The sequence below is a fragment of the Sinohyriopsis cumingii genome, chromosome 12 (assembly GCF_028554795.1).
Source record: "Sinohyriopsis cumingii isolate HCF-2022 chromosome 12, ASM2855479v2, whole genome shotgun sequence".
NCBI lineage: Eukaryota > Metazoa > Mollusca > Bivalvia > Unionida > Unionidae > Sinohyriopsis > Sinohyriopsis cumingii.
In genome coordinates this window covers 106806212-106832456 of record NC_142972.1, presented here as the reverse complement: position 1 = coordinate 106832456, position 26245 = coordinate 106806212, and the positions used below count along the sequence as shown (strand labels likewise).

At 33.8% G+C, this 26245-nt stretch overlaps 1 long non-coding RNA gene across 4 annotated transcripts in view; it reads right to left on the bottom strand.

The window, feature by feature from the left end:
- The window catches only part of LOC149787202 (uncharacterized), a 62406-nt gene that overhangs the window by 18674 nt on the left and 17487 nt on the right, over positions 1-26245 (bottom strand). The window contains exons 4-7 of one of the 4 annotated variants that reach the window (XR_016425124.1): positions 18693-18813; positions 17683-17882; positions 11353-11500; positions 2798-2941 (exon numbers count right to left, since the gene is read on the bottom strand). This is a non-coding gene — a long non-coding RNA (uncharacterized LOC149787202). Of the gene's footprint in view, positions 1-2797; positions 2942-11352; positions 11501-15916; positions 16148-17682; positions 17883-18692; positions 18814-26245 lie in introns of those variants that run through there. The other 3 variants (XR_016425126.1, XR_016425125.1, XR_016425127.1) reach the window with 3 other exon arrangements.

The following is a 26245-nucleotide window of genomic DNA, read 5'->3' as shown; positions in this document are numbered from 1 at the left end:
CTAATTCCGTGATTGAAGAGTACTCTAAATTACTCTAAATAACACCAGTCTAATTTTATCACACTAATTCCATGATTGAAGACTACTCCTAATTAGATTAAGTAACCCTGGTCTAATTTTATCACACTAATTCTGTGACTGTAGAATACTTACAATTATTCTAAATAACACTGGTATAATTTGATCACTTTAATTCCATGATTGAGGAGTACTTACAATTGCTCTAAATAATACTGGTCTATTTCTATCACACTAATTCCATAATTGAAGAGTACTCACAATTATTATAAATAACACTGGTCTAATTCTATCACAGTAATTCCATGATTGAAGAGTACTCAAAATAACTCTAAATAACACTGGCCTAATTCTATCACACTAATTCCATGATTGAAGAGTGCATACAAATACTCAAAGTAACACTGGTCTAATTTTATCACACTAATTCCATGACTGAGGAGTACTCACAATTACTTTAAATAACACTGGGCTGATTTTCAATGGCCCACCAGAGCTCAAGCATTTTTTTTGTGCATTCTGTAAAAAAAAACGTCCATGGCCTACTTTCATAGTATACCTTCTTAACAAGGAAAAAATTGTGAATAATTTTTTATAGTCGTTGCTTTTAAGTTTTCTGCTGTGGCCCTCAGAGACAAGAATTTTTTTTGTGGCCCATGGTGTCATAAAGTTTGGACAGCACTGCATTAGAGTATACTAGAAATACCAAAACCAATGATTTATTATTTTTATTATTAGAGAATGTTTAAAAAAATCAAAACCAACCATTCTATATTTCTTATTACTTAGAGAAGACTAAGTCATATGTCATAGTGCTCTGTTGTCAAGATGATCATGCCCATTACATGACTAAGTCATATGCCATAGTGCTCTGTTGTCAAGATGATCATGCCCATTAAAAGACTAAGTCATATGCCATAGTGCACTGTTGTCAAGATGATCATGCCCATTACATGACTAAGTCATATGCCATAGTGCTCTGTTGTCAAGATGATCATGCCCATTACATGACTAAGTCATATGCCATAGTGCTCTGTTGTCAAGATGATCATGCCCATTACATGACTAAGTCATATGCCATAGTGCTCTGTTGTCAAGATGATCATGCCCATTACAAGACTAAGTCATATGCCATAGTGCTCTGTTACCAAGATGATCATGCCCTTTGCAGGACTAAGTCATATGTCTCTGTTACCAAGATGATCATGCCCTTTGCAGGACTAAGTCATATGTCTCTGTTACCAAGATGATCATGCACTTTGCAGGACTAAGTCATATGTCTCTGTTGTCAAGATGATCATGCCCATTGCAGGACTAAGTCATATGCCATAGTGTTCTGTTGTCAAGATCATCATGCCCATTGCAAGACTAAGTCATATGCCATAGTGCTCTGTTGTCAAGATGATCATGCCCATTACATGACTAAGTCATATGCCATAGTGCTCTGTTACCAAGACGATCATGCACTTTGCAGGACTAAGTCATATGCCATAGTGCTCTGTTACCATGATGATCATGCACTTTGCAGGACTAAGTCATATGCCATAGTAATCTGTTGTCAAGATGATCATGCCCATTACAAGATAAGTCATATGCCATAGTGCTCTGTTACCAAGATGATCATACCCTTTGCAAGACTAAGTCATATGCCATAGTAATCTGTTGTCAAGATGATCATGCCCATTAAAAGACTAAGTCAAATGCCATAGTGCTCTGTTACCAAGATGATCATGCCAATTGCAGGACTAAGTCATATGTCTCTGTTACCAAGATGATCATGCCCTTTGCAGGACTAAGTCATATGTCTCTGTTACCAAGATGATCATGCACTTTGCAGGACTAAATCATATGTCTCTGTTGTCAAGATGATCATGCCAATTGCAGACTAAGTCATATGCCATAGTGCTCTGTTGTCAAGATCATCATGCCCATTGCAAGACTAAGTCATATGCCATAGTGCTCTGTTACCAAGATGATCATGCACTTTGCAGGACTAAGTCATATGCCATAGTGCTCTGTTACCAAGATGATCATGCCCTTTGCAGGACTAAGTCATATGCCATAGTAATCTGTTGTCAAGATGATCATGCCCATTACAAGATAAGTCATATGCCATAGTGCTCTGTTACCAAGATGATCATACCCTTTGCAAGACTAAGTCATATGTCTCTGTTGTCAAGATGATCATGCCCATTGCAGGACTAAGTCATATGTCTCTGTTGTCAAGATGATCATGCCCTTTGCAAGACTAAGTCATATGTCTCTGTTGTCAAGATGATCATGCCCATTACAAGACTAAGTCATATGCCATAGTAATCTGTTGTCAAGATGATCATGCCCTTTGCAAGAGTAAGTCATATGCCATAGTGCTCTGTTGTCAAGATCATCATGCCCATTGCAAGACTAAGTCATATGTCATAGTGCTCTGTTGTCAAGATGATCATGCCCATTGCAGGACTAAGTCATATGCCATAGTCCTCTGTTGTCAAGATGATCATGCCCTTTGCAGGACTAAGTCATATGCCATAGTGCTCTGTTGTCAAGATGATCATTCCCTGTACAGGACTGTCATCTGCACTGGTTAAAATGAAGACTGGGTATAGGAAGTTCAAAGCACATATTTGAAAGCATATATAGAATAGTAAACTCTGCATATTGTGAATCAATCAGATGGATATATGCTAACTAGTGGCTGAAAAGATAACAGTTCTGAAGACATATATCAACAGTATCACACAAAAGTCTGAAAGTGAGAATAGACTTATTTGAATAAGCTTACCTTGAAATGTAACACTCATGAGGAATTTTCATGCAACATATAGTATCTCGGTACATTACAGCAATATTGCCCAAGTGAGTTGATAATGAAATGTGTCAAGCCTCAGGGTTAACCATAGCCGCAAACTTCAGTGTGGCTATGCAACTGAAATAATGACAAAGCCAACATATGTTACATGAAAAAGAAAGAACACAAATGTAAAAAATACTATTATTCAAACTCTATGAGAAAAAAGGAAATGAAAGATATAAATATTATGTGACTGAAAAATATGCAGCCATATGGCCAGAGTGGCTCCACATTTGCTCCTCACTGCGAGCTGGTTCAGTCTGAAAGAAGGATCTAGTTGATTCATATATCCATGGTAATGACTCAGTTCATTGTTGTTGAACAGTCATATTAATGGTATTTTATTTTTCAGAAACAAAGACCCTCCAGGATTTATGTTGATAAATGGTCAGTTCCTTACTTGGTGTTTATTTGCCCTTGGTCACTACATTATGTATGTTTGGACATATGCCTCCAACTGAAGACTACAGAAACAATATACTTCAATTAAATGTAATTTATGCAAGTACCTAGATTACATCATTGTAATTAAAAGTAGCTATAAATAATAATCAACTGTCACAAGAAAAAGCAATTTAATTTTTACACTTTACAAAACATTGCCAAAAGTTGGCTGTTCAAAAGCTTCACCTTTAATTTTAAAATGAGCTCCCAAAGCATGGACTTATCAAGATCAAGTTACTAATCAGTGACCATTGTGACTAGAATGGAGTAACTCTATAACATGGACTTATCAAGATCAAATTACTAATCAGTGACCATTGTGGCTAGAATGGAGTAACTCTATAACATGGACTTATCAAGATCAAGTTACTAATCAGTGACCATTGTGGCTAGAATGGAGTAACTCTATAACATGGACTTATCAAGACCAGGTTATCAATCAGTGATCATTGTGGCTAGAATGGAGGAACACTATCGCATGAAGATGCCTCTGCATGGGCTCTCATGTACATTTATTGGGGTTGGTTCAAACTGGCTGAGAAATGTTTTCAAGTGATTTTCTTGTGAATGTTTAGAAAGCAAACACAAAATAAAATTTAAAAAGTATACACTATAAGTGGCCAATGATTAAGTATTTGTACACATGTGTAATTACAATACTGCAACATGGGTATGCCTGTTATTTAAAATTAATTACAATGTACTATCTTGTTCTATACTTTACAATGGAGTAAATAAAACTATTGCCAAAGACAAAAAAGATGACTGGAGTTAAAATCTACCACCTAAGCAGAATTATGTTTTTAGTAAGTTTGGCTAATGATGAAGTTATTAAACCTATATCTGGTAAATTATATTAGAATGTTTACACTAAATGTACCTTGTCCACCATGACAGATAACACGAGATCCTCACAGTAATTTGTTTTTAACATAATGATTGCTGGCCATATTTAGATATTAGATGATGCACTATTCAATGTATACCATATTACCACAATCAGTCTACATTTCCAGCTATGGCATTTATGTCCTTATACAGGATACAAAAAACGAGGCTGAAATTGGAAGCAATTATCAGTTAATCTAATATGGCAGCCGATTGGAACAAAAAAATCCTACAAAAATGGTCAACAATATTTTATGGATATTTCTAGAAATATATGCAGTAATTCAGGTATTAAATAAGAGGAATATTTAAATCATGTGAGGAAAATGTTAACATTTCTTTATAGTAGGCTGAAAAAATTGCCAGGTGTGAATCAAACACGGCTGTTTCATTGATACACATAGGGTCATGTTAGTACCATGTCTGTTCAAAACTAGACACATTTTTCATGAAACAAATAACTAGTCATAAGAGACTGAACTTTCTCGTCTACAGTACAAGTCACACATTTCACATTGGGATTAAACACAGACTATTTCATTAATGGGTGGCATTGTTTCAAACTTGATTCTACATACCATTAAGTGGCAAGTATTCACTCCATCGCAAATAATTGCAGCTCAAGTCCATACTTTCTCTTTCTTGTTTATTTAAGAGAGAGAGAGAGTGAGAGAGAGAGAGATAGAGTACATTAAAGATATGAGGATTCTGTTTCTCTCATCCATAGGAAATTTTTACTGCTAATATGCAGTTTACAGTGGCAGTTTAATTATATATATATATATATATATATATATATATATATATATATATATATATATATAAATAACAAAAAGTAAGGTAAATATTAAAATTATACAGAATTCTTGTACATGGCATGGATGATCATGCAATAGCCAGTAAGTACTATCACTAGTTGTCAGTAACAAGTATCTCTTATCTCCAATTTCATTTTAAATCTCCAATTCCAATACAATAGCAAGAGGCAAATGACTTCAGACAAGGATATCACATACAAAGCATATACTGTAGCATAGTTATATGCTACAAAAATATGAACTTATTTTATTATATAAGAAAATAGATTCTAACAGTATGAAATATATTTTCTATATCCAAACGGAAAGAACATTTCCATACAGTTATGAGATGCTTTATTTTCACAGATGTCAAAGTGGAAACTACATTTTTTTTATTATTTAAACTTGTATTCATCCATATATTTATAGTACAGATAAGATGATTGATTGTAAGATACTTCAATGATAAAAGATTTCCTTTGGTAGCAACTATAAAAATATAAAATATATTGAATATAAATAATGTTGATATCACTACCTGTAACCAGCTCAATTTGTTTTTATTATTACTGCTACAATACAGTACCAAACTTACTTGATGCATTTGGATATGCAATTAATGTAGTAGTGAAAAAGATCAATACAAAGACGTACATGCATCTTCCACAGATGCGATTATTTTCTGTTAGAAAATAAAGACATCCCCCACATAATGAAAACAAACTTTTAACGCTTTTAAGGCTACTCAGAGCTCAGGCTGTTGTAGCATTCATCACCCACCCACATACACATCTTCATTTGTCTGTGATTTTATCATTATTTTATCATGTTTAAAATATAAGTTATTGATGTCATGACATATGTGATGAGATGTGATGTGATTTGGATTTTTAACGTAGCTTTAACAATTTTTCAGTCATATCGCTACGATGTCTGCAATGTGGCAGTTTATAGTGATGTCTAGCACTGGGGCATCATGCCGCAGACATGTAGCAGGATGTCCCACCCAGTCACATTATCCTGACACCGGGCCGACCAGTCCTAACACTAACCTCTTCGTGCTGAGCACCAAGCAAGGCAGCTGTTAGTACCGTTTTTGTAAGTCTTTGGTATGACTCGGCCGGGGATCGAACCCAGATGTCATGACATAAAATATCAGCACAATATTAGCTATTCATTAAAGCAAAATAAATAAACAAAAAATATATACAGTCCTGTGTTTAATTTTTCATAAGAAATATTAGAGAAAAATAAATATTTAATGTAAACCAGCATTCATAAAAATAATGTAAGATAACTTAGTCTAAAACAATAATTATCATACAGGTAGGCAATTATAATGAACAAATACCTGGATTGTCTCATTACATTCTTCTTGTAGATTTATTTACAAATGCCTTTTGTTCTTCACTTTCACATGAATAAAGACAAGCTTTACATACAATCTTTTGGATTGGACATACACTCATAATTGCAAACTCTGAGGAATTAAATCTGTACATCCTGGATTGGACTAGACACATTTCCTTTTTGTATACCACATACATTTACAAATTATGCCTTAAGAACAGTCAGGATAAATTTCCTAGTGACTGTTTCAAGAATTAATCCACACAAAAAACCATTTCATTACTGGATCTGTATTCAATATATATATACTGTACAAAAATGCTAACTTTTTAGATAATTTATTGCTTGCACATGAAAAGATTATATTATATTTGCTAATTTGTTATTTCTGATGCTTTGACCTTCACAAAACTTATATTTCTGAACTTTAAATTTAAAATTTGGACTGTTATCCTTAATATATGTGCCTTGGAACAATGGATAAGGTAAAAAAAAAAAAAATTCTATAATTTAAATTACTTAATTACTCAGGAGAGAGACAGAGAGAGTTGTTGTTATTGTAGGATTTAATGCCATTTTCAGCACACGATAGGCTATATATAGCGGCAAATATTAATGGTGGAGGAAGAACCCAGGAAATCCCCGGAAAGAACCACCGACCCTCGAGAAGCTACCGGCAAGCTTTCTCATATACCCACATTGGGCAAATCCGAACTTGAACTCTCGCAGACAGAGGTGAGATGGCAGTGATCCGTAATGGAGAGTGCTTAAACCACTTGGCGAAAGAGAGAGAGAGAGAGAGATTCATAAGTAAGTTTCTTCACAGAATAATAGAAACCACTAGCTAATTTCTGACTGCAGTTGTAAGATATGGGAGCAGAAAGTAAAAGCTAATTCGTCAGCATGCAATACATTTCAATGTGAGTTATTGGCCTCCAAGTACTATTCTCCAGAGAAGACACAGGACTGGGTTTCAGAAATTAAAGCCACATAAGTACCAGTTGGTTACTTTGTGTAAAATGGGGTCATTATGAGAAAATGGAGACCACCTGATGTACCTGCTGGTGATGAGTTGTCAGTGAGCAATCAAATTGTTGTTCCTAAGTTGTATAGACAGGAAATTCATAGTCAAGCCCAAAAAACTCTTTATGCTGGTCATTTTGGTGTCAGTAAGACTTTTCACAAGATCCTGAATAATTTTTATTTCCCGAAAATGAAAAGTGATATTTATAAGTACCATATATCTTGCCACACTTGTCAAATGGTAGGAAATCCCAGTCAGAAATCAAAGACACATCTGCAACCTATTCCTGCATTTGACCATTTACAAGCCATTTTAGCAGAAAAATGGTAGACTATCAGTTCCTTACCTAATACCAGGTCAAGCAACCAATACTTGTTAACCATAATGTGTCTGTCCTCAAGATTTCCTGAGGCTATTCCTTTGAAGAATATTAAAGCAAAGACGGTTCGAAAAGTTTAGGCAATGTTCATTAAGACTTGTTTGCCTTCCCGAATCTGTCCAGCAATTTTATGTTTCATTATTTCCAACAACTTATGCATGAATTCAACATCCAACAGTTTAATTTTTCTGCCTATCACCCTGAAAGTCATGGGGCTAGCACACAACTGTCCAAAAACAATCTCATCTACCAAGAACACATGTATACAATTATATTGAATCAAACCTTAAAAAAGACAGTGATCAGTAAAATCCTGCATTGAATAATTATTGAGTAAGTTCAAGAGAGTTTTTTCCCCATGTTGGTAATTATCACCAAATGAAAAACCCCATGACTACCCTAAAACAGCAAAAGACTGTCCCAAAACACCGTCAACTACCCAGGTTACATGTAGGCAATTACAAAAATCGAACCAAATAAAAAGACTGTGATCAGTAAAATTCAACCCTGTATAATTTTCGAGTAAGATCAGTAGAGTTTTTTCTTTTGTTGATACTTGCTGAAGGAAAGACCCTAAGACTGTCCCAAAACACAGTCATCAACCCAGGATACATGTATATAATTACAACAGCTTAATGAAATATGCACATTTGTTGCATTCTCTCTTCCTCTCTCTCTTTGATCATAGATAATTTACTAAACTACTTATAGACCGTGCCGGTAGCCTAGTGGTTAGAGCATCCGCCTCGGATGCGAGAGGTCTTGGGTTCGATCCCAAGTTGAGTCATACCAAAGACTTACAAAAATGTTACTAACAGCTGCCTCACTTGGCACTCAGCATTAAGAGGTTAGTGTTAGGACTGGTCGGCCTGGTGTCAGGATAATGTGACTAGGTGGGACATTATACACGTCTGCAGCATGATGCTACAGTGCTAGATATCATGGTGAGATGACTCAAATTTTTTTAAAGCTACATTAAAAAACAAAATCACGCACACACACACAAACTACAAAGAGCATCATACTTAATAAGTGTGAATCACTACATTCATATTTCGAAAAATCTTTTCAAGGCAGCTGAATAATTAGAAGCTCAGGGTGCTATATTTACATTTTCAAAATTCTTCAACCAATTCTTATTTTTAACTGGTTTGATAATGGTTAGAGTTACAAAAAATAAAAGTAAAATCTCCTGTAAAATTATGTCTTTTGTCTCTGATTATTTCCACTTTTAGAGACAAAAGTTTTAATGAAAATTAAGCATTGGAAAATGATCACACACAATAGTATCACAGGAGAAAATAGACAACTATGAGATGTGTCAAAATGGGTGATGAACAATATGATCCTTACAACCAGGAGTCATCTGATGAAAGCTCATTAAGAAGAGTACAAGGGAATATATCATTGTCATTTCTGATCTTTACTTTGCTAAAATAACTAATGTTTCCAAAGTAATAAGAGATATCACTAAGAAGCAGATTTCTTAAATGGTGACGGTAAATACTTAAGTACGCCAAAACTGGGGTTGAAGAAGTTGGACCACCCTACTGTAATGTATGCATTTTTGTTTTCTTAAGGTGCTATAAATCACTTAGATATTCAAGAAAGCAGGTAGGTTTAGACAACAATTAAACTTTGTTGCTAATGTATACCTTAAAAACAGGAACTGAAAGAGTTAGAATGTTTATCCACACAAAATGAATGTCGTAAAGCTCAATGGTAAAGGAAAACTTTCAGAAATTTAGAGTGCCATCTGTTCTCATAATACCAAGCTAATCTCTAGTATGCCATTATGACAACAGATCGCAACACAAGTTGGACAACAAGGACGATACTGATAAAATTTAGTATTTACATTGTTGCAAGGCCAAATCTGTATGAAAACTGCAGTTGGAAATACATAATTGTAATATGGTAAGATTATAAACAGAATATACAAAACTTGTAATAAATGACACAGCATTTGCCATAAAACAAACAACAGAATCAATTCAGTAGTTGGCAAATTGCAAGATACAATGACACAGAAGGAAAGTAGACCTAAGTACTCACAAGCAGCTATTTACAGCATGCATCAATGAAGAATAGAAAATTTGTGACGAATTATGTATGTAGCACTTGCAAGCAGTCATTTACAATAATGCATCAAGGAAGATTAGAAAATTCATGACTAGGCCTAGAATTATGAATGTAGCACTTGCAAGCATCCATTAACAATAATGCAGAAGGAAAGCAGCACTTGCAAACTGCCACGTACAATTTGCATCAATGAAGAAAACAAGACATGCATAGAATTATGAAAGTAGCAATGGCAATCAGCCATTTACAGTAATGCGTCAAGGAAGATTAGAAAATACCAGCATATAATTATGGCCGTAATTGCCCTCCATATATAAGGTCATTTTACAAACAGGCAAACCAAGTTCAAAAGCCGTAGTTCGCTATAAAAATTCTTTTCGATGACCAATGCAGAATGTTCTGTCTGAATAGTAAACTTTTCTAGTCCACTGTGAGGGAAGTTTTTCCCAGGAAAATATTTTTTAGGGTACACTCCATAAAAGAAATGGACCTGGTACTTTTGTGGGTGAAGGTTCTCAATATAAGAGTTTGGAATAAAGTAACCTCATTAATATCCAAGAATGTGCATGTAATAATGAGCCTTATTTCCAATGAGAAATTTTTATTTATTGCAATAATTTCCATGACTATGCACGCATGTGATTATACTAATGAGGTTTACTCTGCACAACGAAATGAATAATTTAGAAATCTATTTTGATCTTAGAAAAACTACTGTGAATCATTACCGTCATTTTCACTTTATATCACAGGGTAAAAATAGTAATTCATACGGACTCACAATTTTGACGTTTGTTATGTTAAAGGAAAACTACTTTTATTAGCTGCGTACATTTGGAGGTATGTTTATTTGATTGCATTAGATATGAATACCATCCAACATTTTTCTCATTTATGTACTGTTTTCAAAGTATGATAGATTACAAGCATTTATATAATCGAGATCATAATCGGATCAAATATGCCTGAGAGAGAAATTTAGTGATATTGCTGACGAGTTTAATTTTTCCAAATTTAAAAAGAAATATGCACGGTGGAACAATGTTTGTTTTAAATATATTAAGTTTAAAGAGATTTTCTTTTTAAATCATCAGCCCTATTGGCTCATCTAAGAACTACTTAGATTTTCAGCCCTGTCTTTTCAGTGTGCCATATAAGGCCACTACATTCTCCTTTGGAAATGTAAACAGATCCTGTTAAATAAAGTACATTCAAAAACATATCATGGAATATCCAAATATGGTACAGCAAGCAGTAAACTAGTCCCCTGTCATACCAATACATATAACACTATACAATTATACCCTGGAATAGTGCACCATACAGTACCTGACAAGTATCATTTTTTTATTATTTGACAACACATATCTTTAAATGGCAATTATTCAGTTTATTTTGTTTTGTTATTTGATAAATATCCCTTGCAAAATCCGTAAGTGCTACTTTTCCATGTCTAATGATTAGGGTGGAACATGTTACCTGTGTCTAAGTTGTTACCTTCTATTCATATACCACATACCTTCTGTTTCTAGTTCCAATGTCATTTGTTTGATCAACCTGCAAGCAGCATCTTGTGCTCTTGATGTGGCCATCGTGTCGTTTTAATTTGCTGTTGATCTAGATGTAGTGAACTGTCAACCTGACACAGTGCCAATGTTTGGGATCGGCTGCAAAAGACAGAGATTAAACTTCCAACTTAAATCCATGTACAAAACAACTATTTAATTTACAATAATTGTTGAGATTTCAGCTATTGTGTGTAAAAGAACAACGTCAGGCATCAAATAATTAAGCACAACAAAGATAAGTCAAAAATATAAGCATGTGCAAATTGAAGCACCATGTAGGATTGCTCTGTAAATAAAGTGGGAAGACTGTTCAACCAGCATTAATAATGTAATAATATTGTCATCCTCCTTTATAATTAATTTCAACTCAGATGCAGCTACTGAGAAGAAGGTTAACATTTGAGATGAAGCACACCAGCATATTAAAGATACATATTACACACTTGTTCTAGTTCACCTGGTCAAAGGCTAATTTCATGGTATGAACCTGCATAAGTCATCTGCCATTCTCGGCACGATTTGTCAATCAATCATAGTTAACATTAAGTAAATTATTCTAATAAATAATTTGTGGAAACATAAAAAACTAAATCATTTTAATAATAAATCCCTGAGAACATAAAATTAAATCATTCTAATAAATATATATATATATATATATATATATAGTGTCTTGTTTACATGATACAGTCCCAACTGATGCTTTCTAGTTAAAAAATTCCACAGGAGTAAAACTTACCCTTGTCAACTAAAGGTTAAGTGTAGTTAGTTAAATTATCTCTAGGTGAGTTCCTTTAACATCTCATATCCTGTTTTGGATACAAATGTTTTAGTTCAGTTTATCTTAGTCTGACATCTTCTATCCCAATCTGGATATTAATATTTTATACTGTTGAGGATGAGGGGGTAAGCTTTCCAACTTCTAACAGGTTGAGATTAGTCAGAGCAATCTCAGACTAAATTTATACAATAATGGCAAGCCAACAAAGAGATTACACCATACATATACATCAGCAGGAGGGTCGGCCAACATATTTTAAGGGGTAATACCACCCCATCCGCCACCAAGGCCCCGATTCTGCAATCTGGAGCTTGTATGTAAGCCTAGTTGGCATGATTCCAGTGGTGTTTTGAAATCCACATGGGCCAACCATTTCACTGAAAAGTCACACCCACGTGACAAGAGTTATGGCCTAGATGTGGTGACAGATGCAAAGAAAAAATTACTGGCCACATATTACACTGCATTTATGGAGTCTGATATGCATTTTAGTATATCTTATGACTGGTGATGTGTAATTAAATCATTGATTTAATAATAATAATAATAATAATAATAATGAGTGATTCTGTTCTTACTATGGAATCTCATACATCTAAAATAGCTTTACAACGACTAGATTCAATTTTTAAATATCTCCCAGTCCACAATTCTGTCAAACAGCTCTTACAACAACACCAGGAAGCTCAAGTGGAATTTACAGTAGGTACAGAACAGTGATTTAGACTAAATGTCGAGTCAACTAAAGCAATTGTTACAGCAACTGAGGCAATACAAAAGGCTCTTAAGACATTACCCGAGGACATTGCAGGTCATCTTCAATCTGCTCCACCACCCCATCAACCTCTTCAACCACAACCACCACCAGAAGTTATGACTAACACAATACATAAATGTACTGAGGAAGGTATTTCCATCATCAAGGATCCAGACCAAATACTTGATATTGCCATGTTTGGATACAGCCGTAGAGAACTATATTTAAAACTTAGTATATTAAAACTTTAAAGCTGCTGATTGGGTTAAAGAGGTATATTGTATTGCTTTTAATGTTCAGCAAATCAAATCTGAGGAAGATATTAATAATTTTGAAATCTTTAACCAGGCAGTAATGGAAAATGCAGCAAGAGTAAACAGAAACAGAAAAGAGAAGAAAAACAGGAAGAACTGAAGTGTCAACTTGAAGAAGTAAATGAAAGAAGAAAAGCAGGTGTAAAAGCTTGGACTGAAACCACGAATGAAAAGGCAGAAGCTGTGCAAAAGGCAGTGCTCTCCTGAACCACAACCATTGTATTACGAATCGCCACCTGAAGAAGCAGCCAGAAGTGGCCTTGCCACTCGCAATGTGCAAATACATTGGTCATAAGAAACAAAATGTGATCCCTATATAGTCAGTCATTCAAGATAAACTCTGTAACAATAACACCCTCAATGATGCTGATCGACTGGAAATTTTGATTAGTGTAAGACGAGCCAGCAATAATTCCACTAAAATCATTAATGACGCAGCTGCAATTTGTCAGCCTTTATTTGCCAGTGGCTTCATGGACATTAACCAATGATATTACCGATGATTACTACATTGTTTGATCCATTAGATCAGTGATAACAAAATGCCACAATTATACACAATATCCAACATGTACCTGAAATGGTCAGGGTGATAAATTCACAATTACCAGCATATAAAGTTATCTATGGAGATGGGATTGGCAATGTTGTTCAAGGTTTATTTAGAGGTAAAGCCCCAAATGTGATCCCAATAACAAAGCAATTAGGCATGAAAGCCATCAAAATTGTGTGTGATAAAGGTATTGGTACTGGCGGTGATGCTGCTGGTAAAGCATTCTCAGTGGTTCTTGCCATCATACGAAGTGTATATAGAACTGATGACCCCATGAAGACTTTAAAATTATCTTGCCAAAAGGTCCACAAAATCATGTATAGTCTTCACAAAAGGTCCTCTAAATTTTCACTTGATTGCTATTTACTCTTACCATAATACACATTATGTATAGAACCAGTAACCCTTTGAAGACATTAAAATAAACTTGTCTAGGTCCTTTCCATATAACACAGTATGTATACAACTGATGACCTTTTGAAGATATTAAAATGAAATTGTCAAGGTCCTTGCCATCATACACAGTATGTGTATAACTGATGACCTTTTGAAGACATTAAAGGAGCTTGCCAATGTCCTTGCAATCATTCACATTATGTGCAGAACTGATGACCTTTTGAAGACTTTGAAATAATCTTGCCAAAGATCCTTGTAATAATAAACAGTATTAAAGAACCAGTGACCTCTTGAAAACTTTAAAACGATATTGCCATAATACACAGTATGAATAGAACTGATGACTTTTCAAAGACTTTAAAATAATCTTGCCAAAGGTCCTTGCCATAATAAACAGTATGCATAGAACTGATGACCTCTGGAAGATTTTAGAATGAGCTTGCCAAAGGTCCTTGCCAAAATACACAATATGCTTAGATTGGTGAGCTTCTGAAGATTTTGAAATGAGCTTGTCAAGGTCCTTGCTGTTATATATAACATGAATAATATCACAGGCTGACTGCTCTTGGTTATTTAGAGACACTTATCTGTATATTACTGTTTGCATTTTTCATGAGGTACATGTACTCATTCTCTATAATTAACAGAAACAAGACTTTCACTTAGATCACCACAGTGGCCGTATCGGATGTCAGAGTGACAACACATTCATGTTATACCAATTGTACACCATTAGAAGTCATTTTTATCACACACATACACAAATTATATATATATATATATATATATATATATATATATATACATAAAAGCCTTTGTAACAATTAAAGAGTAAAAGAACAATTAAATGTTCTAACTTATTATGTAGATTACTTGTATGATTTATGCAATTAACTTCATAAAATAAAGAAATAAATTATTTTGCAAACATTTTAGTCAATGATCAGAAGAATATTCTCTATAACATTGATGTATTACTATGAAAAATGCTTTAGTAATCAGAGTTAGTACTTAAACAATTAAAAGAATAGTCTCTATAACATTGATGTATTACTATGAAAAATGCTTTAGTAATCAGAGTTAGTACTTAAACAATTAAAAGAATATTAAGAAACAAGAAAAATCAAATGAGTTTCATAAGAAAGCAAACATCCATGCAATACAAATCAAGAACATATCAGTACAATATCAATTTATCACCATTAAAATCTAATTTTGTATTCTGGATCTTTTATGTATAATAAACAAATATTTCCAATAAAACGAAAATTGAGATTGTTTAAGAAAAATGAAAAACATACCCAATACATAAATAAATGAATGTGTTCATGAGATAACAAAATTAATTTTTTGGCATTTTTATGTAATGACAATCTCAGACACCAATTAAGTACTATGCTAACTTGGACAATGTTCTGACGACAGTAAACGATGATAATGAACATTTATGTAATGTCTAAAGATGATGAAAAATTCAATGCATTTTGTATCTTAAGAATGTTAGCATGTAACTGTTCACACAATACAGATCTAGGTAACTGAATAAATGCAGTGATTTTAGTTGCTGTTGTTGTTGTTCTAGGGTTTAACGCCATTTTTCAGCACAAGATAGCCTATACATGGCGGCCAGTATAACTGGTGGAGGAAGAACCCTGGAAAACCCAGGGAAGAACCGCCGACCCACGAGACGTTACTGACAGGCTTTCCCACGTACCCATGCTGGCCAATCCTTGGACTCAAACCTATGCAGATAGAGGTGAGATGGCAGTGATCCGGAATGGTGAGTGCTTTAGACCACTCGACCACTCGGGGCCCCAAGTGATTTTAGTAGTTTGTCTCATTTTTTCTTGATTTCCTGTGCATCTGCAATTCCAAAAGGTAAGAAATAATCCACATATAAGCATAATGTAATAAGTGTATAAAATTACACACACCCATTTTCATCAATTTTTGGTAGAAAGCTCATATTTTGGTTGCCTAAAATGGAGATAGTTTTGAATAATATATTAAGGTGTCTATGGCACCTAACAGGTTTATTTTAGTTGTCATCATTTGTCACATAATTATTTATAAATGTTGAGGTCTGAATGTATCTTTGCCAGAACAGAAACTGATACATGCTTCCACTGATGCAAAAAAGTAACATCAACAGAACAGATCTCTAACACCACTAGACAGATACAAATTTCACACTTTGAAACTCAATGCATAAACTACAGTTACATCGAAGTAAAAAGGAAAACCATTGACTTCATAGGAGAAAGTTTCAATTCAATTCCTTATAACAAGGGTGTAACAAGTGATAAAACATGAGAATGGTGTCACAAAAACACTATATACTGAAAGACTTTCAGAGGAAAAGTACATTCTTGTCATAAAAGGGCAAACTTCACACTTTGATGTTGAGAAAGAGGAAGTTTCTATGCAATATAAGTTCCTCTGGCCAAATAAAACCAGATTTTTAGAGGCTGATCTGCATGCCAGTGAATCGGAACAATATATAAATACAAATTTATCATTATTCAATGCCACACAAAACATTATGAATCATTTTGGGTTCCTATAATTAAGACAGAACAATGATTAACAGGTAAAATTTCATTTTAGAAAATGTAGCATACACAATATGTACACAAATACCATTTATTCTAAGAGGCAGGTCTCTTTGCATTATTCCTATCTGTATTATAACTTTTATAAAACACCATTTCTATTTCTGTGTTTAGGTTCAGATTGTATTGCCATTATATATGTTAGCCCATTCTCAAACAAATGAGTAATGGGAGATAACCTATCCAAGTGAACTAATACCCTGACAAAGAGAGTTGAAAATAAGAAATTAATACATTTTAAAAAAAACATAGTAACATAAAATATGAAAAATGTAAGATTCTATGTATTAAAATGGGTAACATAGACATAATCTTCACTTCAGGTCTGGTGAAAAGAGGACACAGAGGCTGGTACCTACCAATAAAATGAATAACTGTGGAATGCAGTGTTCACAGAACACATGATAACATATCCCATGTGTGATGGAAGCCTATAATAGGAGATATCATTAAAACTCTAATGAATTTACAAAGGTAATGCCAGGAGAAAACAAAGTTGAATGCTGGAGGATGATAAACTATTCTACGATAGACCCAATCAAGCAATGTCATGCCGAATGAAATGCCACCTATCATGAAAAATGTCATTACTAATGTGGGGACACTTTTATGATGAGGGCCATGTCTAAAGCAGTAGATGCTGTTATCAGGGTGATCATGCCCATTGCAAAACTAGGTCACATATTTACACTGGTGAAAATGAAATCTGGGTAGTTAAAAGCTAATATCTGTCTGGCACATGGAAAATAGGAAACTAGTCACATGACATGAATGGTTGTTAACTAATGGCTGTGGGAAATGATGACCCAAAACACATGTCAAAACTGATAAAAAAGTATAAAAGAGTTATTCATTTTAATCAGCTTACCTCCAAATGTAACATTAATGAGGAATTTCCATGCATAGTGTCATAGTGCTTTGCCATGAAATGTAACATTCATGAGGAATTTCTATACATAGTGTCATGACGCAGTACATTACAGCAATGATTGCCCTAGGGAGTCTGTAATGAAACAGTACTAAGCATCTTGGTCCCCAATAACAGTAAAATCCTGTCTTGCTATGCAACTGAAAAGAAAACAAAGAAATCGTATTATGGATGAGACATGTTACAAGAAAAAGAAAACATAAAAACATAATAGAAGTAATAAGAGAACACTTCTATTCCAACTCTATGAGAAATACAAGAGAGAAATTATGCACAAGACAGACTGTTATATAATATTAGAAAGAACCTTTGAGCTAAATATTACTGGTGTATAAAAGATATACTTTGAATAAGATCTATTATCTTAAACAGATCTATGTGTGGCATTTTGTACATAGTCCCTAATTTGTACAGTGATCTGTCTCTATCCATTATTTAAAACATTTTGTACAGTGATCTCTCTATACAAATAAGAGGGGGTCAAAACTAGTTACATTTTTCAATACACAAATGACTAACATCAAGAGATTTAATTTTCTCACTAGTCTATGCATTGTCAGGTTTAATTCTTCTTTTTACAACACATGAAAATCTGTGTGCAGTTAAATAGGAAACAGTACCATCAACCCAACTTGTTTTCAATTGCTACATTTGTCAGGTTCCACGGTCCAAATTATACAATCATGTTTGTTTTCCATAATCACCATAATTCTTTGCCGTTTCACTAGAATCTGCTCTAAAGTATTCCAAGAAAGATCCATTTTACTATAATTACTCTTAAATCAGACAATCATACTGAAATGGATGATGCAATGCATGTAGTAACTATGGATACACATGCTAACCTGGCCAACCCCTATAGGGATTGGACCACTAATTCATTTCCACAGAACTTAATGGTATTATGTTAAAATGTAAAGATAAGATCTTCATTAGCTTGCCATATAAACCACACATTGCTCCATTCCTTTGAGTTAGAGACATTTTTTCAGCCTTGAAAAATGGGTGCTTTTCAGCATGTGATTGAGTTTCATGCTGATAACTCCATGGTCTGCAGTAACATAGCCTCGCCTGAAGTATCCAAAAGATATTTTGTCAATAGGAAATTAAATACAGGGAATCAAAATAAAATTAAATATTTTGTTATGAACTATACTACAGATACTGAAGTTTGTGAAATTAATAATGAACAAAACTGAATCCATTTATATTAGCCAATAGGTTATCTCAAATGATTTTTCACTCTATGTTTTATTCCTGTACTAGTCATACATTGTTAGAGGCCTCCCATGATATTTGTGTTTTTGGAGTTTTTGTGTTTTAAGGTGTCTTTCTTTCATTCTGAGTCTATTCTCCTACCAGCAGAATGGCTTCTTGGTTATGAAAAAATACAAAATAAAAATAAAATTATAATCCCTTTGGATGAAGCTATTTGCCAACTTATGTATTAATGTATGAATGTTTTAACTATCGTTATAATAGTATTTGCACAACTAACATTATCTAACAAAATAATTCTTAGATTTCCTGTATTAACTTTGTGGAATATGTTTTCGGACCATTAGATGCCAGTACTTATGTATCAGTCTAAATAGATGTTTATCAAAAGATGTCATTAAGTTAATATTTCACCTGTAACTTCTTTAGTTTCCAATCAATAAAATCTGCTCAAGAAAACTTTGATTCATTTTCATCAGATAAAAAAGAAGTCATATCATGGAGTGATAACATTTCCAACCATTAAAAAATGGTGGTACACATTATTGGACAGTATTATAATGTGAGGATTTAGGATGTTTACAGCAATGTTACATAGTGGGGGGTTCTCATCGATGTGTGATGAGCATATTTTTAAGAACAATCAGCAATGAAATTGGTTGACAGCAAATGCAACCAACTCTAATGTTATAAATACCTGTATCTGTTATATGAATTTCTTACTGTTTATTATATTGAGCCTGTAGTTGGCTAGTATTTCGTCTCGGTTATTTCTCAGTCTAATGCGGCATTTTATGTCATTGTGGTGACCTCTCTACGGTTCACTTCTGTGTCATCGCTAGTTTTCATTCGTGCTTCCAAAATTTCAGATGTTTCGTAGCAAACATTGTTTTTATATTTTTCCACAAAGATCCATGTGAGGTAATTCTTATTTCATGAATATTTATCAAATTACTTTGCTCTTCAATGAATATTCTTATTTTCTTGAATATATTCCATGAGTGGGTAAGATTTTCCACAGAATTCTGTAGGAATTCCACAGAATTCACTACACTTTATGGGATTTCGTAAGATATATAAACCAGAAGCCTGGCAATAAATAACAGATTTAAATACCATTTAAAAAGACAGGGACTCATGGCCCCAGAACACAATTACTGTTGCTACATAGTCTCTATATTTGTTTATCAGCACTGAACTTTCCTCTATGCGACAATCAATACAAATCATGTTAATCTAAAATGCCTTCACAGTGAAGTTGTTGTCATAGGTTCATCTGCATTCTTTTGAAAGGCTGGACTGTAAACAAAGCAACATGCAATGGAACACAGATTTCGCTTCCAGATCATCACCAAGGCCTTATTACTCACTGTGCACTGTTGCCGAAATACACACACAACCATACCATAAGCTCATATTCTAAAAATTAAGCAACTGCCTTTAAATCCCTAACAAAAATGCATAAATACAACACTTCTATCACCATCAAAATGAGAGAGGAAAAAATGCTCTAAAAATAGACTACAACTACATTCATGGGTACTGAACTGGAAGTACTAATTGTGACCTGATTACTAACAGGGTTAGAAAATTTCACCTGAATGGACAAAACTTCCATCCATGATAAAAGCAATGTCTCTTAAATAGTGCTGCAAAGTTTCAAGGAATTTGATCCATGAATATGACAGTTACTGGCTTTTATCTGACACCACTGTAATAGAGGCACAAGTAAATTCCAAATGGACAAGTGTCAAAAATGCACAAAGCTTAATTGTGATTTTGCTAATCAAGATAAACAATTCAAATAGTCTGTAATTTGCTTTTAGCCCTAACACCAATCTGGAAATTGCTAGAAATTAAACTTGACTATTAAACATTCCTAGAAAATTCAATTTTTGTATATGAAACCTTAAATTTAATTTCAATTTTAATGAAAATTTAAAAACTGAATTTGACAAATTTCATTCTATGGCAAAATCGCTCCATTCCTTTATCATGAACATCAATGGTTTTCCTTATCAGGTGTCAAGCAATTAAACCAGGGCCTGTCAATAAAAGATAAAATATGAGATCTGGTAGCATCTAAATATGCTGGTTACGGGTACTAACCAAGGACATGATATCATTTCCACCCACGAAGGGGAGGAGCCTTCAGATGTTAGGCTTCCAATACTATTGAAGAGTTGGTGGAGTTCTTTGAAACCAAGGTAGCATACCTTTTCCTTTTTTTTTTTCTTTCTTTTTTTTTTTTTTTATTAACCCCGTAATAGGTTGACCAATGGGTCGGGGAACCATCCCAGGGTCACCTTACAATCAAACATTTCTGGTTATCAGATAATCTAGGGATAATAAATATAATCAACAGAGAAAGTAAAAAAGAAAACACACACACACATGCATATGGCACACAATCTAGGTGACATGGCCTTTGTGATATTACAATATTTTGTTCCTGTTTACCATCAAGTCAGAGACAAGTTAAATGTTCATTGTTGAGGTCCATTTTTGAAGAAATTGGTCCTCTTTTTTATTTACCTTAGCATTGTATTTTTCAATGTTCTTATGCATTGCAACTATTTGCTTAAAGGCAAAAATAGAAGGATTTTTCATATTGAATCTGCAAGTATAAATATTTTGCCAAAATAAGCAGAAAATTACCCAAACTGTCCAGCTGTTCACTTCCTAAAAATGTTTCTTTTTTGGACAAATGTACAATATTTGGGCAAAAAGGTGCAAAATCTTCAATAAAACGGTACCAAAACTGTGAAGTAATACTGCAGTCACAAAAGAGATGCTCAATACTTTCAGTTTCACTCTTACAGAAAGTACATTTGTTGTCATCAAATATGTTAATTCTTTTAAGAAAATCATTAGTAGCGATTATTCTATGGATTAATTTAAAGTTAAAAGAGATCAACTTGGTATCCTTGGTACAGCATTTTGCCCGGCTATATATATCAGACCACTCCTCACTACTTATATTTTTATTAAATACTTGCATCCAAGCTTCTTGCTTCACAGTGTGTTGCCTTTTAGTTTCCTGTAAAAGATCTTTGTAAACAAACTTGAGTGAATCTTGTTTTCGCAAGTTCGTTATTTTATCCTCATGCTTATCAAAATTATTATGTACTAGGTGGTTTTTTATGGCACCTTTCCATGCTTTAGGAATTCTGGATATTAAGAAGTATGTCAAGAAATCATCGCTTCCAGTTTTTTGTTTTATTATCTCAAAAGGTATTAAATTACCGTGATCATCTACTAGATCGTTCAGAATTTCAAAACCAGCTTCTGTCCAGGATTTGTATTGATAAATCATTTTTGGGGGGACAAAATTTAAAATACTCATGGATAGATACTCGTAAGGACTTTGCGGTTCTTCTTTCCATTTAGATACTGCCAAAATTACATCTCTCCAAAAACTGTTTTTAATGAACTTACTAAATTCTTCTATCCTTTTAATTTCTGAGTATAGTTGTATTGACTAAGTTCTGCCACGTTCCATCTTCCTTTTCCAGCAATCTTTTAACCCATCTTATCTTAATATATCTAATGAATGAAAATATGTGTCTCATATTTAGTCCTCCCTCGTTTTCTGGGGAAACTAGTATATCACGTTTTATTCTCTCTACTTTTCCACCCCATACAAATTTAAATAACGTGCGATTTAGTTCTGCTTCAGCTTTTGCTGATGGGTTAAGAAGTGCTGAAAAAAGATGTATGAATATGGGCAGAACAAGAGTCTTTACAACAATTACTTTACCAACTATTGACAGATGTCTTTGACTCCAGCTTGCCAGTATTCGTTTTGCCTTTGTTAGTTTCTTCTATAATTAATTTCCACCATCTGTTGTAAATCTGGAGAAAATTATATGCCAAGGAGTGTAAAGTTCGAAGAGGACCAAATTAGGCCCATTTCGGGACATATTCTTTCATTAGAAAATTTCCTGTTTCCAATCCAAATAGCTTTTGTTTTTGTTATGTTACATTTATGTCCCGATAATAGAGAGAAACCTTGCAAGATATTCATAGTTGCTTCAAGAGAAAAACTAGATCCATCAAGAAGAATAAAAGCGTCATCGGCATACTGACCCAATTTATATTCAATGGCATCAAAGATTACTCCCCGTACATCCACGTTTTTCTTTAAAGTTATAGCTAAAATCTCAACCCCAATGATAAATAAATAAGGTGCAAGGGGATCTCCTTGACGACATCCTCTTTCAAGTCTAAAAAAAGATGACATATGTCCATTATTTATAACACAACTATTAGAGTCATTACAAAACAGTTTAAACCACTTACAAACGGTATCACCAAAATTAAAAGATTGTAGAGCTTCTTCCACAAAGATCCAGTTAATTGAGTCAAAGGCTTTTTCGAAATCTATTAACAATAATAAACCATATCTGTTTTCATTCTCAAGTTGGTCCATGATATCATATAATAGTCTGGTGTTTTCTCCAATGAATCTACCCTTCATATATCCTTTCTGAGTATCGCTGATTATTGATGGAAGAACCTTTTTAATCCTAGCTGCAATTGCTCCCGAAGCAATCTTATAATCAGTATTTAAAAGTGATATAGGTCTCCAGTTTTTAAAATATCTTCTGTCTTTTTCCTCCTTTGGTAGACATGTGATGACTCCTTGAGTCTGAAAATCTGAAAGTTTTCCTACAGTATATCCGTAATTTATTGATCTACATATAAATCCCCCCAGAGACTTCCAAAAGAATTTATAGAACTCTACAGTGAATCCATCCAAGCCAGGACTTTTTCCATTTTCCATCCGTTTTAGAGACATACCGAATTCATTAATTGTAAGCAGACTCTCGCATGATTCTCTTCCTCTCGACTAAGTTTAATATTGTGATTAAAAAATCTATTTCGAGTTTCTTGAGTAGCCTCATCATCAAGCTGAGCAATTCTACTTTTGAACAATTCCATATAAAACTGTTTTTGTGCTTCTAAAATATCTATTTGGTCAGATATATTAGTCCCATCATCTAAAATAATTTCCTTTATTGTCTTATTAACATAGTTTCTTTTTTCAAGATTTAAAAAGTACTTTGTGCTTTTTTCCCCAAATTCATACCATCTAGCTTTAGATCTTAATATAACACCTTCTATGTATTTTTTCCTAGATTCCTCTAATTCTGCTTTTTTTCTCTCTAAATTTTCCAGAATTTCCTCATTTATGTTATTCGACAGTCCCCCCTGAATTTCTATTATTTCCTGCTCAATTTTCTTTAATTTTTCCCGTTTCTCTTTTGATTTCCTAATAGAATAACATATAGTTTCAGATCTTATTTTCATTTTCAAAATTTCAAAGAACATTTGGTCGTTACAGGAAAGAGAAACATGGAGAGAGTCATTTTTATTTCCCCCTACATAATATTCATTTACAGTGTCAGTTATACACTTTATGACCAAATCAGTATACTCAATGTTCCTCAACAGTTGGGTATTAAATTTCCAATATCCTTTTCCCTTTGGAAACGTTGAAAACGCCACACTCAAAACAATGGCTGAATGATCAGTCTTGTACCCTGGTAAGATACATGCATCAGCTGTATTCATATGAATGTCATCCGATACAAGAAAGTAATCTAGTCTACTTTGTTTCAAGGGAGATTTTTGCCTCCAGGTATACATCTTTAAGTCTTGGTTGGAGTTTCGCCAGGGATCAATTAATTCCAATTCATTTTTCAGGTCTTGAATCGCTGCCCTAGACTGTTGGTGTTTGTCATGTAAAATATTATAAGTATCCAAATCTAAGTCTTGAACAGTATTCCAGTCTCCGCACATTATAATTGATGAGTTCTCAAAAAATAAAGTCTCCTCCTTTAACTTTCTAAAAAAGCTAGGATTATCATCATTATAACCATACAAATTCACGAGGGTTATTCTGTTGCCATTAATTGTAATATCTAAAATAATAAATCTCCCTTGACTGTCACATCTTTCTTTATGAATTATAAATTCAAAAGTATTTCTAAAAAATATTGCAACCCCAGCACTCTTACTAGAGCAGTGGCTAAATATACATTTGTATCCCCATTCAGCTGCCTAATATATTTCATCGTTCTTTGTACTATGAGTTTCTTGCAAGCATATTAAAGATACATTCTTTTGTTTTACCCAGTGGAAAATATCCCTTCGTTTTAAGACTGAACCTTGCAGGCCTCTAACATTAATAGATATAATTTTTATGTTATTATCCATGAAAACAGCAGAAATTTTACACGTACATATTCTTGTACAGGAATGTATGAAGTAATTATCACCTTGAGTTTATCATATGCATGGCTTTCACACTCACACTCACACAGAATACAAACATCCATAATAAAATCATCCATGGTGTTACAGTAAATGCTGTAGCTTTGGCTGCGTTTAACATTGATACAGTATACTATGGACAACAAGTGAAACAACTCCATTTGCGATAACTCTTATGCACCTCTGACAGACCTTTCCGGAGCTAAGACAGTTTTGTAAACCAAATGGCACAGATTAAAAAGAATATAAATTACAACTTAATGAATGAAAGAAGGGGTAAAAGGGAAGAAAAAGAAAGGGTGAAAGAGCGCATACATGGAAGTGGTGGGTGATTGAATGTATGAGCAAAAAATGTGAGACTGAGAGATTTATCGTGGAAGACTAATGTTGAGAAAAGTGAGTTGTTGTTGTTGTTGTTGTAGTGTTTAACGCCATTTTTCAGCACACGATAGGCTATACATGGCGGCCAGTATTAATGGTGGAGGAAGAACCCTGAAAAACCCAGGGAAGAACCACCGACCCACGAGAAGCTACTGGCAGGCTTTCCCACGTACCCACGCTAGCCGGAGAAAAGTGAGTAAACAACTGAGTAAATGTGTATATGAGAGTATAAGAGTGAAAGATGATTTATAAACTAGTGAGAGAATTTATTAGGGAGAGATATAACAGTGGACCAGCGAATAAACAAACATATTAATTAAGGATGAAATTGGTGAGGGAAAGAAATGTCTTATAAACAAAATATTAAAACAAATTAGAGTAGAAAAAGGAGTATAAAAATGAAAGTTCACATACCTATTTAGCCAATTTCATAAGTTCACAGAATTGCATATTACACTTATAATCTAATTTTCTCATCAATTTCATCATAGATGTCAAATTTTATCCTTTTTCCTGATTTGGTTTTACCATACACAGATCCATTAAAGTACCATGCACTGTCAATTTCTTGATGCCTAGATAATTTATTGATAAGTTCAGTATTCAGCCTGGTTACATCCTCTAC